The 14,659-nt window shown below is 51.8% G+C and overlaps 1 protein-coding gene across 1 annotated transcript in view; it reads right to left on the reverse strand.

The window, feature by feature from the left end:
* LOC123991461 (cytoplasmic protein NCK1-like) overlaps positions 1-14,659 on the reverse strand; it is a 159,642-nt gene that overhangs the window by 130,021 nt on the left and 14,962 nt on the right. The gene's annotated exons all lie outside the window — the stretch shown is intronic.

Genomic DNA, 14,659 nt, shown 5'->3' on the forward strand with positions numbered 1-14,659 from the left:
AAGTTCTATTGAGGGAAAATGATAGTTTTCAAAGCAACTACTACTGTTCTGATTACACAGCTTTCTGTGATCATTTATTGATCACCTCTTAAGAACCCCAAGAGTCCATGTGAGCTCGCCCACGGAAATCTAATTAGCATAATAAACAACTCATCAAAACGCTCTACGACTCCCACCAGCATCTTGGGAACCATCTGAAGCCTGTACAGCTGATCTGATAACGTCTGTCTGATTTGAAAACAAATCCGATTTTATTGGTCACATAAACATATTTAGCAGATGTTATTGCAGGTGTAGTGTAATGCTTGTCAGTTTCTAGACATATGTTATCAATGAGTGTTCAGATGTGTCCACATCCAGCCATAGTAAAAACCAGTCAGAGAGATGAACTAGAAATGAGGAAGTGAAAGGGAGCTCAGTTTATGCAATATTGAGACTGGCACATAAGAGAAGTGACAAGATTGTGGTGAGCTTCTTTTTTCCACCATTGCTCAATTTAATCCTAAAATATGAACTACCTAATAGACCAAGTTTGTAATTTGACCAGAGGGGGTTTGAAGCACTGATTACCAGAGAGAGAAGTGCACAGTTAGCGTTTTCGGTGAGGTCAGTGGATGTGGAAACTGGAGCCCACTAGCTAACTAAAGCCAGGCTTTCAGACAGACTAGCACAAGGAGTTTAGAGAACATGAAGCTACAGATGAAACAATGGAATAAACCTAAATAACTTATTTGGGACATATGATCTTCAAAACGTAGCTCATTAGATTTTAGAGATTAGCCACTTTGTAGGGACTGTTTTTAAACTGTTTCAGTTCTTAATGCTAGCTAGCTTAGCTCGTTAGCTTGCTGCCCGGTAACCCTCTAGGCAGAGCGGTGCAGTGCGGCGTGGGGAAGGAGGCAGGGCTTGTGAGTGAGAGACACATTAAGTAAATAAGGCCACGTCACTACAATGTCAACATCTGCACACTGCCAGATGGTTCTGGAGAGAAAAGGGAAAGTAGAGCTGGGAAGTGGAAAGGAGAGGAGAAGTGGAAAGGAGAGGAGAAGTGGAAAGGAGAGAAGTGGAAAGGAGAGGAGAAGTGGAAAGGAGAAGTGGAAAGGAGAAGTGGAAAGGAGAAGTGGAAAGGAGAGGAGAAGTGGAAAGGAGAGGAGAAGTGGAAAGGAGAGGAGAAGTGGGAAGTGGAAAGGAGAGGAGAAGTGGGAAGTGGAAAGGAGAGGAGAAGTGGGAAGTGGAAAGGATAGGAGAACTGGGAAGTGGAAAGGAGAATTTGGAATTGGAAAGTGGAGAGAAGAGGAGAGGAGGACTGGGAAGAGGAGAGGAGGACTGGGAAGAGGAGAGGAGGACTGGGAAGAGGAGAGGAGGACTGGGAAGAGGAGAGGAGGACTGGGAAGAGGAGAGGAGGACTGGGAAGAGGAGAGGAGGACTGGGAAGAGGAGATAAGGACTGGGAAGAGGAGATAAGGACTGGGAAGAGGAGATAAGGACCGGGAAGAGGAGATAAGGACTGGGAAGAGGAGATAAGGACTGGGAAGAGGAGATAAGGACTGGGAAGAGAAGGACTGGGAAGAGGAGAGGACGCTGGGAAGTGGAGAGGACGGCTGGGAAGTGAGGAGAAATGGGGAGAGCTGGGGAGAGGAGAAATGGGAAGTGGAGAGGAGAGCTGGGAAGTGGAGAGGAGAGCTGGGAAGTGAGGAGAAGGGGAGGGCTGGGAAGTGAGGAGAAGGGGAGGGCTGGGAAGTGGAGAGGAGGGCTGGGAAGTGGAGAGGAGGGCTGGGAAGTGGAGAGGAGGGCTGGGAAGTGGAGAGGAGAGCTGGGAAGTGGAGAGGAGAGCTGGGAAGTGGAGAGGAGAGCTGGGAAGTGAGGAGAAGTGGAGAGGAGAGCTGGGAAGTGAGGAGAAGGGGAGGGCTGGGAAGTGGAGAGGAGGGCTGGGAAGTGGAGAGGAGGGCTGGGAAGTGGAGAGGAGGGCTGGGAAGTGGAGAGGAGGGCTGGGAAGTGGAGAGGAGGGCTGGGAAGTGGAGAGCTGGGAAGTGGAGAGCTGGGAAGTGGAGAGCTGGGAAGTGGAGAGCTGGGAAGTGGAGAGCTGGGAAGTGGAGAGCTGGGAAGTGGAGAGCTGGGAAGTGGAGAGAGAGGAGAGCTGGGAAGTGGGGAGGAGAGCTGGGAAGTGGGGAGGAGGGCTGGGAAGTGGAGAGGAGTGCTGGGAAGTGGAGAGGAGTGCTGGGAAGTGGAGAGGAGTGCAGGGGAGGGGAGTGCTGGGAAGTGGAGAGCTGGGAAGTGGAGAGGAGGGCTGGGAAGTGGAGAGGAGGGCTGGGAAGTGGAGAGCTGGGAAGTGGAGAGCTGGGAAGTGGAGAGCTGGGAAGTGGAGAGCTGGGAAGTGGAGAGCTGGGAAGTGGAGAGCTGGGAAGTGGAGAGGAGAGCTGGGAAGTGGAGAGGAGAGCTGGGAAGTGGAGAGGAGGGCTGGGAAGTGGAGAGGAGAGGAGAGCTGGGAAGTGAGGAGAGCTGGGAAGTGAGGAGACGGGGAGGGCTGGGAAGTGGAGAGGAGAGGAGAGCTGGGAAGTGAGGAGAGCTGGGAAGTGAGGAGACGGGGAGGGCTGGGAAGTGGAGAGGAGAGGAGAGCTGGGAAGTGAGGAGAGCTGGGAAGTGAGGAGACGGGGAGGGCTGGGAAGTGGAGAGGAGGGCTGGGAAGTGGAGAGCTGGGAAGTGGAGAGCTGGGAAGTGGAGAGGAGAGAGGAGAGCTGGGAAGTGGAGAGGAGAGCTGGGAAGTGGAGAGGAGAGCTGGGAAGTGGAGAGGAGAGCTGGGAAGTGAGGAGAAGGGAGCTGGGAAGTGAGGAGAAGGGGAGGGCTGGGAAGTGGAGAGGGGAAGTGGAGAGCTGGGAAGTGGAGAGGGGGCTGGGAAGTGGAGAGGGGGGCTGGGAAGTGGAGAGGAGAGCTGGGAAGTGAGGAGAAGGGGAGGGCTGGGAAGTGGAGAGGAGGGCTGGGAAGTGGAGAGGAGGGCTGGGAAGTGGAGAGGGGGCTGGGAAGTGGAGAGGGGGCTGGGAAGTGGAGAGGGGGCTGGGAAGTGGAGAGGGGGCTGGGAAGTGGAGAGGGGGGCTGGGAAGTGGAGAGGGGGTGGAGAGGAGGAGCTGGGAAGTGGAGAGGGGGTGGAGAGGAGAGCTGGGAAGTGGAGAGGGGGCTGGGAAGTGGAGAGGGGGCTGGGAAGTGGAGAGGGGGCTGGGAAGTGGAGAGGAGGGCTGGGAAGTGGAGAGGGGGCTGGGAAGTGGAGAGGGAGGGCTGGGAAGTGGAGCTGGGAAGTGGAGAGGAGGGCTGGGAAGTGGAGAGGAGAGCTGGGAAGTGAGGAGAAGGGAGAGGGCTGGGAAGTGAGGAGAAGGGAGGGCTGGGAAGTGAGGAGAAGGGGAGGGCTGGGAAGTGAGGAGAAGGGGAGGGCTGGGAAGTGAGGAGAAGGGGAGAGCTGGGAAGTGAGGAGAAGGGGAGAGCTGGGAAGTGAGGAGAAGGGGAGAGCTGGGAAGTGAGGAGAAGGGGAGAGCTGGGAAGTGAGGAGAAGGGGAGAGCTGGGAAGTGAGGAGAAGGGGAGAGCTGGGAAGTGAGAAGGGGAGAGCTGGGGAGTGGAGAGGATAGGAGAGGAGAAATGGGAAGTGGAGAGGAGGGCTGGGAAGTGAGGAGAAGGGGAGAGGAGAAGAGGACTGGAAAGTAGAGAGGACTGGAAAGTGGAAAGTAGAGAGGAGGACTGGAAAGTGGAGAGGAGGGCTGGGAAGTGGAGAGGGGGGCTGGGAAGTGGAGAGGAGGGCTGTGAAGTGGAGAGGAGGGCTGGGAAGTGGAGAGGAGAGCTGGGAAGTGAGGAGAGCTGGGAAGTGAGGAGAAGGGGAGGGCTGGGAAGTGAGGAGAAGGGGAGGGCTGGGAAGTGGAGAGGAGGGCTGGGAAGTGAGGAGAGCTGGGAAGTGAGGAGAAGGGGAGGGCTGGGAAGTGGAGAGGAGAGCTGGGAAGTGGAGAGGAGAGCTGGGAAGTGGAGAGGAGAGCTGGGAAGTGAGGAGAGCTGGGAAGTGAGGAGAAGGGGAGGGCTGGGAAGTGGAGAGGAGAGCTGGGAAGTGGAGAGGAGAGCTGGGAAGTGAGGAGAGCTGGGAAGTGAGGAGAAGGGGAGGGCTGGGAAGTGGAGAGGAGAGCTGGGAAGTGGAGAGGAGGGCTGGGAAGTGGAGAGGAGGGCTGGGAAGTGGAGAGGAGGGCTGGGAAGTGGAGAGGAGGGCTGGGAAGTGGAGAGGAGGGCTGGGAAGTGGAGAGGAGGGCTGGGAAGTGGAGAGGAGGGCTGGGAAGTGGAGAGGAGAGCTGGGAAGTGGAGAGGAGAGCTGGGAAGTGGAGAGGAGAGCTGGGAAGTGGAGAGGAGAGCTGGGAAGTGAGGAGAGCTGGGAAGTGAGGAGAGCTGGGAAGTGAGGAGACGGGGAGGGCTGGGAAGTGGAGAGGAGGGCTGGGAAGTGAGGAGAAGGGGAGGGCTGGGAAGTGAGGAGAAGGGGAGGGCTGGGAAGTGAGGAGAAGGGGAGGGCTGGGAAGTGAGGAGAAGGGGAGGGCTGGGAAGTGAGGAGAAGGGGAGGGCTGGGAAGTGAGGAGAAGGGGAGGGCTGGGAAGTGGAGAGGAGGGCTGGGAAGTGGAGAGGAGGGCTGGGAAGTGGAGAGGAGGGCTGGGAAGTGGAGAGGGGGGCTGGGAAGTGGAGAGCTGGGAAGTGGAGAGCTGGGAAGTGGAGAGCTGGGAAGTGGAGAGGAGAGCTGGGAAGTGGAGAGGAGAGCTGGGAAGTGAGGAGAGCTGGGAAGTGAGGAGACGGGGAGGGCTGGGAAGTGGAGAGGAGGGCTGGGAAGTGGAGAGGAGAGCTGGGAAGTGAGGAGAAGGGGAGAGCTGGGAAGTGAGGAGAAGGGGAGGGCTGGGAAGTGGAGAGCTGGGAAGTGGAGAGCTGGGAAGTGGAGAGGAGAGCTGGGAAGTGGAGAGGAGAGCTGGGAAGTGGAGAGGAGAGCTGGGAAGTGGAGAGGAGAGCTGGGAAGTGAGGAGAAGGGGAGAGCTGGGAAGTGAGGAGAAGGGGAGAGGAGAGCTGGGAAGTGAGGAGAAGGGGAGGGCTGGGAAGTGAGGAGAAGTGGAGAGGAGAGCTGGGAAGTGAGGAGAAGGGGAGGGCTGGGAAGTGAGGAGAAGGGGAGGGCTGGGAAGTGGAGAGGAGAGCTGGGAAGTGGAGAGGAGAGCTGGGAAGTGAGGAGAAGGGGAGGGCTGGGAAGTGAGGAGAAGGGGAGGGCTGGGAAGTGAGGAGAAGGGGAGGGTTGGGAAGTGAGGAGAAGGGGAGGGCTGGGAAGTGGAGAGGAGGGCTGGGAAGTGGAGAGGGGGCTGGGAAGTGGAGAGGGGGCTGGGAAGTGGAGAGGGGGCTGGGAAGTGGAGAGGGGGCTGGGAAGTGGAGAGGAGAGCTGGGAAGTGAGGAGAAGGGGGGGCTGGGAAGTGGAGAGGAGGGCTGGGAAGTGGAGAGGAGGGCTGGGAAGTGGAGAGGAGAGCTGGGAAGTGGAGAGGAGGGCTGGGAAGTGGAGAGGAGGGCTGGGAAGTGGAGAGGAGGGCTTGGAAGTGGAGAGGAGGGCTGGGAAGTGGAGAGGGGGTGGGAAGGCTGGGAAGTGGAGGGGGCTGGGAAGTGGAGAGGGGGCTGGGAAGTGGAGAGGAGGGCTGGGAAGTGGAGAGGAGGGCTGGGAAGTGGAGAGGAGGGCTGGGAAGTGGAGAGGAGTGCTGGGAAGTGGAGAGGAGGGCTGGGAAGTGGAGAAGAGGGCTGGGAAGTGGAGAGGAGTGCTGGGAATTGGAGAGGAGGGCTGGGAAGTGGAGAGGAGTGCTGGGAAGTGGAGAGCTGGGAAGTGGAGAGCTGGGAAGTGGAGAGCTGGGAAGTGGAGAGCTGGGAAGTGGAGAGCTGGGAAGTGGAGAGCTGGGAAGTGGAGAGGAGGGGAGGGCTGGGAAGTGGAGAGGAGAGGAGGGCTGTGGAGAGGAGAGGAGAGCTGGGAAGTGGAGAGGAGGGGAGGGCTGGGAAGTGGAGAGGAGAGGAGGGCTGAGAAGTGGAGCAAGGGGCCTCTGCCTGGACTGAATAGCAGGGCTCTATCTCACTTGATGCAGAGGACATTCCAGTACATACATATGAAGTGGACAGCAGTAGTTATACAGGATGAACCATGACTAGAATACAGTGTGTGTGTGTGTGTTATATATATATAACACACACGGAGTCGGAAGTTTACATACACCTTAGCCAAATACATTTAAACTCAGTTTCACAATTCCTTACATTTAATCCTAGTAAAAAAATAGATCTTAGACCAGTGAGGATCACCACTTTAAAATGTCAGAATAATAGTAGAAAGAATGATTTATTTCAGTTTTTATTCAGTATTTGGTAGCATTGCCTTTGAATTGTTTAACTTGGGTCAAACGTTTCAACTAGCCTTCCACAAGCTTCCCACAATATGTTGGGTGAATTTTGTCCCATTCCTCCTGACTAAGCACAAATGTAACTGAGTCAGGTTTGTTGGCCTCCTTGCTCACACACGCTTTTTCAGTTCTGCCCACACATTTTCTATGGGAATGAGGTCAGGGCTTTGTGATGGCCACTCCAATACCTTGACTTTGTTGTCCTTAAGCCATTTTGCCACAACTTTGGAAATATGTTTGGGGTCATTGTCCATTTGGAAGACCCATTTGCGACCAAGCATTAACTTCCTGGCTGATGTCTTGAGATGTTGCTTCAATATATCCAAATACTTTTCCAGCCTCATGATTCCATCTATTTTGTGAAGTGCACCAGACCCTCCTGCAGCAAAGCACCCCCACAACATCATGCTGCCACCCCCATGCTTCACAGTTGGGATGATGTTCTTCGGCTTGCAAGCATCCCCCTTTTTCCTCCAAACATAACGATGGTCATTATGGCCAAACAGTTCGATTTTTGTTCCATCAGACCAGAGGACATTTCTCCAAAAAGTACCATCTTTGTCCCCATGTGCAGTTGCAAACCAAATCCACAGACTGGACAGTAGTGGAGAAGGTGGAAAGTTCCTCGCGTACACATCACGGACAAACTGAAATGGTCCACCCACACAGACAGCGTGTTGAAGAAGGCGCAGCAGCGCCTCTTCAACCTCAGGAGGCTGAAGAAATGTGGCTTGTCACCAAAAACCCTCAATCTTTTACAGATGCACAATCGAGAGCATCCTGTCGGGCTGTATCACCGCCTGGTATGGCAACTGCTCCGCCCACAACCGTAACGCTCTCCAGAGGGTAGTGAGGTCTGCACAATGCATCACCGGAGGCAAACTACCTGCCCTCCAGGACTACCTGCCCTCCTACACCACCCGATGTCACAGGAAGGCCATAAAGATCATCAAGGACAACAACCACCCGAGCCACTACCTGTTCACCCCGCTATCATCCAGAAGGCGAGGTCAGTACAGGTGCATCAAAGCAGGGACCAAGAGACTGAAAAATAGCTTCTATCTCAAGGCCATCAGACTGTTAAACAGCCACCACTAACATTGAGTGGCTGCTGCCAACATACTGACTCATCTCTAACCACTTCAATAAATACAAATTGGACGTAATGGCACTTTATATAATGTTTACATACCCTACATTACTCATCTCATATGTATATACTGTACTCTATTGTAGTGTGCCTTAGTGCTCATCCATATACATATAGTGGCAAGAAAAACATGAACTCTGGAATGACCTGGATTTCTGCATACATCACATGTGATCTGATCTTCATCTTAGTCACAACCATAGACAAACAGTGTGCTAAAACTAATAACATAAATTATTGGATTTCTCTTGTCTATATTGATTGAATACATAATTTAAACATTCACAGTGTAGGTTGGAAAAAGTATGAGAACCCCTAGGCTAATGATTTCTCCAAAATTGTAGTCAGGACTCAACTAACCTGGAGTCCAATCAATGAGATGAGATTGGAGATGTTGGTTAGAGCTGCCCTGCCCTATAAAAAGCTATTACTAACTATTCACAAGAAGCATTGCCTGATGTGAACCATGCCTCGAACAAAAGAGATCTCAGAAGACCTAAGATTAAGAATTGTTGCCCTGCATGAACCTGGAAAAGGTTACAAAGGTATCTCTATAAGTCAGTCCACGGTTAAGACAAATTGTCTATAAATGGAGAAAGTTCAGCACTGTTGCTACTCTCCCTAGGAGTGGCCATCCTGCAAAGATGACTGCAAGAGCACAGTGCAGAATGCTCAATGAGGTTAAGAAGAATCCTAGAGTGTCAGCTAAAGACTTATAGAAATCTCTGGAACATGCTAACATCTCTGTTGATGAGTCTACGATACGTAAAACACTAAACAAGAAGGTTCTTCATGGGGGGACACCACAGAAGAAGCCACTGCTGTCCCAAAAAAAATTTTGCAAAAGAGAACCTGGATGTTCCACTACTACGCTACTGGCAAAATATTCTGTGGACTGATGAAACTACAGTTGAGTTGTTTGGAAGGAACACACAACATTATTTGTGGAGAAAAAAGGCACAGCACACCAACATCTGAACCTCATCCCAACTGTAAAGTATGGTGGAGGGAGCATCATGGTTTGGGGCTGCTTGCTGCCTCAGGGCCTGGACAGCTTGCTATCATCTACAGAAAAATGAACTCCCAAGTTCATCAAGACATTTTGCAGGAGAATGTAAGGCTTTCTGTCCACCAATTGAAGCTCAACAGAAGTTAGGTGATGCAACAGGACAACAGAATGGCTTCAACAGAAGAAAATACACCTCCTGGAGTGGCCCAGTCAGTCCTGACCTCCTGGAGTGGCCCAGTCAGTCCTGACCTCAACCCCAGTCAGTCCTGACCTCAACCCCAGTCAGTCCTGACCTCAACCCCAGTCAGTCCTGACCTCAACCCCAGTCAGTCCTGACCTCCTGGAGTGGCCCAGTCAGTCCTGACCTCCTGGAGTGGCCCAGTCAGTCCTGACCTCAACCCCAGTCAGTCCTGACCTCAACCCCAGTCAGTCCTGACCTCCTGGAGTGGCCCAGTCAGTCCTGACCTCAACCCCAGTCAGTCCTGACCTCAACCCCAGTCAGTCCTGACCTCCTGGAGTGGCCCAGTCAGTCCTGACCTCAACCCCAGTCAGACCTGACCTCAACACCATTCAGTCCTGACCTCAACCCCATTCAGTCCTGACCTCAACCCCAGTCAGTCCTGACCTCCTGGAGTGGCCCAGTCAGTCCTGACCTCAACCCCATTCAGTCCTGACCTCAACCCCAGTCAGTCCTGACCTCAACCCCAGTCAGTCCTGACCTCAACCCCAGTCAGTCCTGACCTCAACCCCAGTCAGTCCTGACCTCAACCCCAGTCAGTCCTGACCTCAACCCCAGTCAGTCCTGACCTCAACCCCATTCAGTCCTGACCTCAACCCCATTCAGTCCTGACCTCAACCCCAGTCAGACGTGACCTCAACCCCAGTCAGACGTGACCTCAACCCCAGTCAGTCCTGACCTCAACCCCATTCAGTCCTGACCTCAACCCCATTCAGTCCTGACCTCAACCCCATTCAGTCCTGACCTCAACCCCATTCAGTCCTGACCTCAACCCCATTCAGACGCTGTATGATCTCAAGACAGCGGTTCACACCAGACATCCCAGGAATATTGCTGAACTGAAACAGTTTTGTAAAGAGGAATGGTCCAAAATTCCTCCTGACCGTTGTGCAGGTCTGATCCACAACTACAGAACACGTTTGGTTGAGGTTATTGCTGCCAAAGGAGGGTCAACCTGTTATTAAATCCAAAAGTTCACATACTTTTCCCACCCTGCACTGTGAATGTTTACATGAAAACGTATAATGTGTGTTACGGGCGGCAGCGTAGCCTAGTGGTTAGAGCGTTGGACTAGTAACCGGAAGGTTGCGAGTTCAAACCCCCGAGCTGACAAGGTACAAATCTGTCGTTCTGCCCCTGAACAGGCAGTTAACCCACTGTTCCCAGGCCGTCATTGAAAATAAGAATATGTTCTTAACTGACTTGCCTGGTTAAACAAAGGTAAAATTACATTTGTTTAAGCAGACTGTGTCTGTCTCTATGGCCAATTTGTGCAGAAATCCAGGTAATTCTAAAGGGTTCACAAACGTATTCTTCCCACTGTACTGATATATTCTTTATTCCTTTACTTTAGATGTGTGTATTGTTGTGAAATTGTTAGCCATTACTTGTTAGATATTATCCCACTGTTGGAGCTAGAAACATGTTATAAAAACAAACGTGTGGCTTTTAAGAGCGAAAACCTGAATAAAAATAAATAGAATAGGGAAAAACAAAACAGAGAAAACTGAATTTGAGGCCTTTGGTGGAGGCCTTCTTCTCCACAGAGCTAGAGGCTCCCAATGGCCAGTTGTTGCAAGTCCAGTAGATCTCCAATGGACTGGGCTGACTTCTAGCCTGAAAGGAAATGGCCCTTTATAAATAGCCTAGCTGGCCTCAACCCCCCTAGCGAACTACAGCTTCCCCCTCCTCCCTCTTGACTCCAGTGCAGTGGGTTACAGTGCTGCTGCTGCAGACAAAATGTCTGTCTGCCTCTTCCCCTCCCTGTAGACTTAATGAGAGACTGTGGAGGGGCCTGTCAGTGTGACAATAATTACAGAAACTATACTAGTCACCAGCTGCAACAGGCCCCCTTGCCCTGCCTCACACACGCACTCTCCCCCTCACCCCACCACACACACGTTTTCCAGTGAGGACAGAAAGGGAAATGTTGAAATTAAGATAAGTTAATATTGAGCAGATGCCAGACTGGAGACTACAGACATTGAGTTGCCATCCCACCATGACAATAATGAACATAGGAAACTGGCCACAATGAAATAAATGCCTCTCCAGGCCTGTCATTGGACACAACGCTCTCTACAGAGTTCTGAACTGCTCTTGGAAGCAACGTCAGCACAAGAACTGTTCATCGGGAGCTTCATGAAATGGGTTTCCATGGCCTGGCAGCCGGACACAAGCCTAAGATCACCATGTGCAAAGTCATGAGAGGTGTAAAGCTCGCCGCCATTGGACTCTGGCGCTGTGGAAACGAGTTCTCTGGTGATGAATCACGCTTCACCATCTGGCAGTCCGACAGACACATCTGGGTTTGGCAGATGCCAGGAGAATGATATCTGCCCCAATGCATAGTGCCAACTGTAAAGTTTGGTGGATGAGGAATAATGGTCTGGGGCTGTTTCTCATGGTTCAGGCTAGGCCCCTTAGTTCCAGTGAAGTGAAATCTTAACACTACAGCATACAATGACATTTTAGGTGATTCTGTGCTTCCAAATTTGTAGCAACAGTTGGGGGAAGGCACTTTCCTGTTTCAGCACAACATTGCCCCTGTGCACAAAGTGAGGTCCATACAGAAATGGTTTGTTGAGATCGGTGTGGTAGAACTTGACTGGCCTGAAGAGCCCCTTCTCCCTAAACCCTCTAGGTTATATCAGCTATGTGGGTGAACCCCTCCCCTTCTCTAGGTTATATCAGCTGTGTGGGTGAACCCCTCCCCTTCTCCCTAAACCCTCTAGGTTATATCAGCTGTGTGGGTGAACCCCTCCCCTTCTCCCTAAACCCTCTAGGTTATATCAGCTATGTGGGTGAACCCCTCCCCTTCTCTAGGTTATATCAGCTGTGTGGGTGAACCCCTCCCCTTCTCCCTAAACCCTCTAGGTTATATCAGCTGTGTGGGTGAACCCCTCCCCTTCACCCTAAACCCTCTAGGTTATATCAGCTGTGTGGGTGAACCCCTCCCCTTCTCCCTAAACCCTCTAGGTTATATCAGCTATGTGGGTGAACCCCTCCCCTTCTCTAGGTTATATCAGCTGTGTGGGTGAACCCCTCCCCTTCTCCCTAAACCCTCTAGGTTATATCAGCTGTGTGGGTGAACCCCTCCCCTTCTCCCTAAACCCTCTAGGTTATATCAGCTGTGTGGGTGAACCCCTCCCCTTCTCCCTAAACCCTCTAGGTTATATCAGATGTGTGGGTGAACTCCTGCCCTTCTCCCTAAACCCTCTAGGTTATATCAGCTGTGTGGGTGAACTCCTGCCCTTCTCCCTAAACCCTCTAGGTTATATCAGCTGTGTGGGTGAACCCATCCCCTTCTCTAGGTTATATCAGCTGTGTGGGTGAACCCCTCCCCTTCTCCCTAAACCCTCTAGGTTATATCAGATGTGTGGGTGAACTCCTGCCCTTCTCCCTAAACCCTCTAGGTTATATCAGCTGTGTGGGTGAACCCCTCCCCTTCTCCCTAAACCCTCTAGGTTATATCAGCTGTGTGGGTGAACCCCTCCCCTTCTCTAGGTTATATCAGCTGTGTGGGTGAACCCCTCCCCTTCTCTAGGTTATATCAGCTATGTGGGTGAACCCCTCCCCTTCTCTAGGTTATATCAGCTGTGTGGGTGAACCCCTCCCCTTCTCTAGGTTATATCAGCTATGTGGGTGAACCCCTCCCCTTCACCCTAAACCCTCTAGGTTATATCAGCTGTGTGGGTGAACCCCTCCCCTTCTCCCTAAACCCTCTAGGTTATATCAGCTGTGTGGGTGAACCCCTCCCCTTCTCTAGGTTATATCAGCTGTGTGGGTGAACCCCTCCCCTTCACCCTAAACCCTCTAGGTTATATCAGCTGTGTGGGTGAACCCCTCCCCTTCTCTAGGTTATATCAGCTATGTGAGTGAACCCCTCCCCTTCACCCTAAACCCTCTAGGTTATATCAGCTGTGTGGGTGAACCCCTCCCCTTCACCCTAAACCCTCTAGGTTATATCAGCTGTGTGGGTGAACCCCTCCCCTTCTCTAGGTTATATCAGCTGTGTGGGTGAACCCCTCCCCTTCTCTAGGTTATATCAGCTGTGTGGGTGAACCCCTCCCCTTCTCTAGGTTATATCAGCTATGTGGGTGAACCCCTCCCCTTCACCCTAAACCCTCTAGGTTATATCAGCTGTGTGGGTGAACCCCTCCCCTTCTCCCTAAACCCTCTAGGTTATATCAGCTGTGTGGGTGAACCCCTCCCCTTCTCTAGGTTATATCAGCTATGTGGGTGAACCCCTCCCCTTCTCCCTAAACCCTCTAGGTTATATCAGCTGTGTGGGTGAACCCCTCCCCTTCTCCCTAAACCCTCTAGGTTATATCAGCTGTGTGGGTGAACCCCTCCCCTTCTCTAGGTTATATCAGCTATGTGGGTGAACCCCTCCCCTTCACCCTAAACCCTCTAGGTTATATCAGCTGTGTGGGTGAACCCCTCCCCTTCACCCTAAACCCTCTAGGTTATATCAGCTGTGTGGGTGAACCCCTCCCCTTCTCCCTAAACCCTCTAGGTTATATCAGCTGTGTGGGTGAACCCCTCCCCTTCTCCCTAAACCCTCTAGGTTATATCAGCTGTGTGGGTGAACCCCTCCCCTTCTCCCTAAACCCTCTAGGTTATATCAGCTGTGTGGGTGAACCCCTCCCCTTCTCCCTAAACCCTCTAGGTTATATCAGCTGTGTGGGTGAACCCCTCCCCTTCTCCCTAAACCCTCTAGGTTATATCAGATGTGTGGGTGAACTCCTGCCCTTCTCTAGATTATATCAGCTGTGTGGGTGAACCCATCCTGCTTCAGTTTTGCATTTCGCCTCCTGATGATTATGATGACTGACAATGTTGGAATTAAAAATACAAGGCTTAATCAAGTCATCTGCCTCGCCATCAGTCTCTCGTCTGCAGGTATGTGTTGATGTGAGCCAAGAGTGTGCAAAGCTGTCATCAAGGCAAAGGGTGTTTAGTTTGAAGAAACTCAACTATAAAATATATTTTGATTTGTTTAACACTTTTTTGGTTACTACATGATTCCATATGTGTTATTTCATAGTTTTGATGTCTTCACTATTATTCTACAATGTAGAAAATAGTAAAAATAAATGAAAAACCCTTGAATGAGTAGGTGTGTCCAAACTTTTGACTGGTACTGTATGTATACACACTTGGACGAGCAATGTCGGAGTGGCATTAACTAAAACACAGTAGAATAGAATACAGCATATAAATATAATAATAATAATATATGCCATTTAGCAGAGGCTTTTATCCAAAGTGGCGACTTACAGTCATGTGTGCATACATTCTACGTATGGGTGGTCCCGGGTCGAACCCACTTTAACCCTGGCCTTGATAAAGCGCCATGCTCTACCAACTGAGCTACAGAAGGATGCATATGAAATGAGTAAAGTAAACATGATTAAAAGTGACCAGTGTTCCATTATTCATGTGGCCAGTAATTCCATGTCTACGTATATAGGGCAGCAGCCTCCAGGTTGCAGGGTTGAGTAACCGGGTGGTAGCCAGCAATTTAACAGTCCGATGGCCTTGATAGAAGCTGTTTTCAGTCTCTCGGTCCCAGCTTTGATGCACCTGTACTGACCTCGCCTTCTGGATGATAGCGGGGTGAACAGGCAGTGGCTTGGGTGGTTGATGTTCTTAATCTTTTTGGCCATCCTGTGATATTGGGTGCTGTAGGTGTCCTGGAGGGAAAGCAGTGGTCCCCCGATGATGCGTTGGGCAGACCATAGCACTCGCTGGAGAGCCCTGCGTTTGAGGGCGGTGAAGTTGCCGTACCAGGAGGTGATACAGACGGACAGAAAGTTTGTGATGTTCTTTGGGGC

The sequence above is a fragment of the Oncorhynchus gorbuscha genome, linkage group LG12 (assembly GCF_021184085.1).
Source record: "Oncorhynchus gorbuscha isolate QuinsamMale2020 ecotype Even-year linkage group LG12, OgorEven_v1.0, whole genome shotgun sequence".
NCBI classification, from domain to species: domain Eukaryota; kingdom Metazoa; phylum Chordata; class Actinopteri; order Salmoniformes; family Salmonidae; genus Oncorhynchus; species Oncorhynchus gorbuscha.